This window comes from Apteryx rowi, unplaced genomic scaffold (assembly GCF_003343035.1).
Source record: "Apteryx rowi isolate R43461 unplaced genomic scaffold, aptRow1 scaffold_232, whole genome shotgun sequence".
NCBI lineage: Eukaryota > Metazoa > Chordata > Aves > Apterygiformes > Apterygidae > Apteryx > Apteryx rowi.
The window spans coordinates 40,304-45,311 of record NW_020448664.1 but is presented as its reverse complement, the minus strand read 5'-3'; positions in this window follow the sequence as shown (position 1 = coordinate 45,311).

Genomic DNA, 5,008 nt, shown 5'->3' with positions numbered 1-5,008 from the left:
ATGTAGCCAGTCCCTAGGCAGGGCCAGTGACAAACAATTCACTGCCCCTGGTGCTTTTGCAGTGACTTAGATCAAAGGAGCTGCTTCTGTCATTAGGGCCTTCCAGAGGACACCAGGACACAAGCCCATCCCATGGGGATGCAGAGCTGAATCAAAGCCTCTGCAGCGGCAAAGGATTGGGGGATAGGAGGTTTTGCCCTGAAGCAGGGGTTTATTCCAGCACTGCTTTTCCTCCTGCCATCTCACATATGGACGGGATGGGCTCCACTGTAAGTCACAGCCCCTCCACTGGGACGCAGGAAAGGGAGATTTCTGTGTGGTCTTGGGCCAGAGGGTTTGCACCCCCTCTATCCCAGCCGGGCAATGCAGGGCTGGAGTGAAAGCCTGCGCTGTGAGGAAATGAGAGCCTCCAGCTGCGGGGAGAGAAGGGCTCCGCTGAAAAGGTGCCTTACACAGAGAGGCACTGAGAGCTCCCTCCAGCTCAGCCCTTCCTCTGAATCCTGCCTGCTAGCCTTTTAATCATGTTAATCAGGCTGTGCAGAGCAGTGTAATCAAATTCCCATTCATTCCCATCAAGCCAAGCCTGTGTTGCTTTGGCAGAGACATCTCTCAGCATCCCTCTGTGCAGCTGGGGGAAGGGAGGTGGGTGGCACCCGCCCCGGCACTGCTTGAAGGAAGCTCACGCAGCCAGGAAGATCTGGTGAACAGGGGTAGGGGGAGACCAGTGTGTGTCCTCATGCTTCCCTTGTGCCACACTCGCCTGCTCTGGACCTAGCTGGGATCCTCACCTATGGACAGAGCAATCCCAGCATGCGGCTTGGGCCAAAGGTTCAGGTGGGCGTTTCCTGCTGCCTGACTTTTGCCCTGACTCTGTGCTGCCAGAGACAAGTTCTGCTCCCTGGGCACAGCATTTCTGAGAGCTCCCAGGTGCAGTGGCAGTCCCATCGCTGGCTGTTTGCCCCGTGGTCCAGCACAGGCTCTCACTGATGCAGGAGTGGGATGGTTTTGGAGCCAGCATCAAGCAGTGCCCAGTGATGCTGGGATGTACTTGCTCCCTGGTTCTTGGCCTCAATGCTCCTAGTTTGGATAACAGGGAGGCATAGGAAATTGGGATGCAGCAGATTCAGCCTATGGTAGATGGAGATGTGGTGAGGCAATGGGCAGCCTTTCCAGGGGATTTCTGCTTTCTAGCTGCACTGTCTGCCCTGCCTGATGGTGTAAATCAGGATTGGCCCTTATGTAGAGGATATGGGAAATATTCTGGGAGGCAACTGTGGGGAGACTGGGAGACTGTGGGTGCAGCCTGGCTATACAGGGACAGGCACACAGCAATGCCATGGGCAGAGCACAGCCCTGAGCCCCCTTCTCCCAACATGCTCCCTGGTTTAAGCCAGTTAGAGACAGTGCTACTACCAGAAGGGATTTTTCTGTCCTTTTTCCTGCTGGCGCTTTTCCACTCCTTTCTTTGCACAGTATTTATCCATCAAGTGGGCCAGGTCAGCTCACTGATGCAGTAGAGGACTGAAGCTTTGAGTTAGTTTTCCTTGGTTTCCCACACACCCAGTAGCCTAGCAGTGGCATTACAGGAGGAAGAGGTGCACAGCTGAGGGTGTGCAGGGAGAGCCTGAGTAGGACTCCCTCCAGAGACCACAGCCAGCAGATAGATTGGTTTAAAGGTAATGCAAAACTGCACCCTCAGGCTCAGAGTCCTCTGAAAGGAGCGTTGGGATCCCTGAACTGAAATTTCCATTGACTCCAGCCCCAGCAGTCCCCTCCCTTATCTGATCCCGGTTAACAATGGGATGTTAAATGGCAGGTATTCTTTCAAGTTTGGGCCAAGCTAACAGCTTAACCCTTTCCTTTACTAGGGGACTGCACACACTAGCGCAGAGAGATGGGCCACAGGGAATATAAATACACACACACACACACACACACACCCCCGTCAGAACATCCCTCCATCCCTCCCTGGTGTTGCCTGAGGCTCTGGGTGGGGAAGCCTGTGCTGGCAGGGTCCGTCCCCTCTGGTTTTCCAATCAGGAACAACCAGAATCAGACTTTCCTCAGGATGCCCCTGTGTTCTGAGCCCAAGGGAAAGGACTGTGGAAGTACATGCTGACACAACAGAGACAGGCTATTTGAAGGTCCAGAGACCTTGCTGCCCAGCATTTGTGTTGCAGATTAACTGGGCCTGATTCACTGGACCAGATTCACTGAGAGACCAATGTACATACAGACTGGCAAATGCCACCAGACTCCTCGAGAAGCCTGGTTTGTGCTCACCCTAACTGGGCATGCAGGGAGAGGGGAATGGTGAAGGGTCTCTCTGTGAAGTGGAGGGCCCTCTGGGTCCTCAGCTGTGGTCTGGAAGGCAGAGCTCCTGCCTTATATTTCTAGGTCTGCCACTCTCGGGGATTAGATCATCCTACGCCTCAAAAATCTGCAAACTGGGGCTGGTGTTACCTCCTTCCCAGGGAGATATGGAGTCAACCCATTCATATGTGTAATGAATCCAGGAAGCAGGGAATTCTTTCCTCTGAAGCTGAAGTGTCTCCCAGTGGGCACTGATGGCCATGACCTGTAGGCCACATTTGCATTGTGCAATGTGTTACTTCTGTCCTAGTCTCACCAATAAACTGGTGCTGCTTTCCAAGTGCCGTACTGGTCCTCCTGGTAAGAGGACAGGACATTAACGCCATGGGGTAGAGTTTGAAACATGAAAGGGAAATATCTGCAAGCAGAATGCAAAAGCAACCAACCTATCATCATATGCAAAGCAGTAGAGATGACGAACCCTTTCAGTAATAACAATACCTCTCCCATCCAATTTCTGAGCGGGAGTTAGACATTCAGGACCTGCCTCTTCCACCCTGTACATGTTAATTAGTGAAGTGGGTTGTGTTCTGTTTCAGAGCTGGCCTAGCAAGATCGAGGTCTTTGTTATTTTTCTTTTAATGGTGGGATTCTAAAGCAAGAATGTGTACCTCTTTAGAAATAACATCCATGTGGACTGCAGTACAGCATATAGGAACTGGCTTTGCTTGGTTGCCTTTCTTGAGCCCCACAGAAACAGTCCATAAACCCCCATCACTGATGTAAAGGTCTCCTGTAGCCAGAGCTGACTGAGAACAGAGTGTCTGGTTATAAAGAGCTGCGTTTTCTGGGTTTGGGATATGCTATGCTTCCCAGGCTCATACTCTCCCCTGCAGACCAGGTGATGCATAAAGAATTTCAGGTACTCTCTTCACTCCTTGGATGCTGAGCCATAATTTCCTAGATGCTTGGACTTTCCACAGTGCCTATATCTGGTTTACCTAGCTGCCTTCTGAACCACTGCCAGAGCCTGGCTTAGGGCGAGCAGATGCTCTCTGAGCAAGGATGGACTGTGCATTAGGAGACCGATYGTACAGCTGGGATGCGCGCAGCCAGGGGGCCATCCTGAGTGCTTTCTGTGAGCTGTGCCTTTAAGCACCTCCAGGCTCTGCCTGCCTGCAGGATCACTGTGTGTGTGCGTGGGGATATGGGTGTGCATGGTACAGGGGGGTGTGGGAGCACAGCCTCGCTGGTCCTTTGAGACTTCGCCCCTTTTGCACGGCTGAGTCCCTTCGGCAGTAGTGCAAGTTATTGGATCTGAGGGGCAGCTTCCCAAGGCCAGGGAGAGAGATCCTTCTCGAGCCCAGGAGTCGATCCATCGCCAGAGCACCTACTGCTTGCTGCTGTCTGCAGCTGAAGCCTGGTGGGCTGCAGAGGAGTGGGTTGCCCATTGGGGGTTTTTGAAGAGCCATCCCGTGGGAGGTGCAGTTCCTCATTTCACAGCCGGGTGCACCAGGGCTTGTTCCTGCTTGCCACAGCTGGGAGAGAAGCTTCTCTGGAAAGGCACCTGGGAGCCGGGGCCTTGCAGAGAGGTTTGCCTTGTGATGTGGGCTGTCGGGGGAAGAGGGTTAAGCAGCAGGCTGCAATGACAGCCGCGCTCACACTTCCAGGAAGTGCAGAAAGAGGAACCAGGTGGAGGGTGCAAACAAAGCTCCTGGCCTTATGCGCCAGTGCTAGCGGAGTGCTGCCAAGGACCTGCCCTTGGGATGACTCCGGAACCTGGCTGCCAGGGAAGGAAGAGGGAGAGTGAACCCCGGGCAGGCTGAGGAGCATCGGCTTGTGCTGCGGCAGATGTGGCGGCACCAGTCATGGGACGTTCCCCAGAGCCCTCCAGGGGCCGTAAATACAAGGTACCTGCTGAGCTGGGGGTCTGATACCTTCCTCTTGCTCTTGGGGGTTGCGGCTCTGCTGCTGGTGCTGACAGCCCATGCTTCAGGGGGTGGGGGAGAGGTTTCTGTAAGATTTCCTGTGTTTTCCCGGTTCCTTGCCTGCAGTCCCCTCCTCTTCTCCCGCTGCCTGGGCTGGGCTTGTGCAGCACAGCCACCCGAGCGGAGATGTTGGAGGGCCATGCGGTCACTCCTGATGCTGATCCCACGGCACACCGACAGTGGAGGACTGTGGGGGCTGTCCAGTTTCTCACAGAGCTGGAGGTAGTTGTTAGGTCTGCCCCCTCTTCCCCACCCCTCAGGCTGTTCTGAGAAAGATTTGTGCTTCAGCCTGGCAAACTGGACCTGCCTAGAAAAGGGTTGTGGGTTAACACATGCAGAGCATACCGGACTCAGAGCCTGCTGGATTCACAGCGGGGAGTCTGGCCCTTGCAGCCTTTAGAAACTCAGCCTTCAGCACGGCTTTGCACCTTTCAGGTAGAGGGGGGAAAGCAACTGCCATATCAAACTCATTTGCCATGCAAAAAAGGGCTGCCCATCCCTCCTGTCACTGGGGAACAAGGAGGGTTTCCTTGGTGAAATCAACCTCTCCGTTGCCAAACACAGGGACAAGGCATGCCTCTGCCCTGGCATGTGTCTGGCCATGGGGCAGGCCAGCACACACGCACTGTTCCCATTAGAAAACCGGGAGGAGAAGCATGGTGTGCAGCGCGATGAGAACAGAGGCCAGAGTAAAACCTAAACCTCCC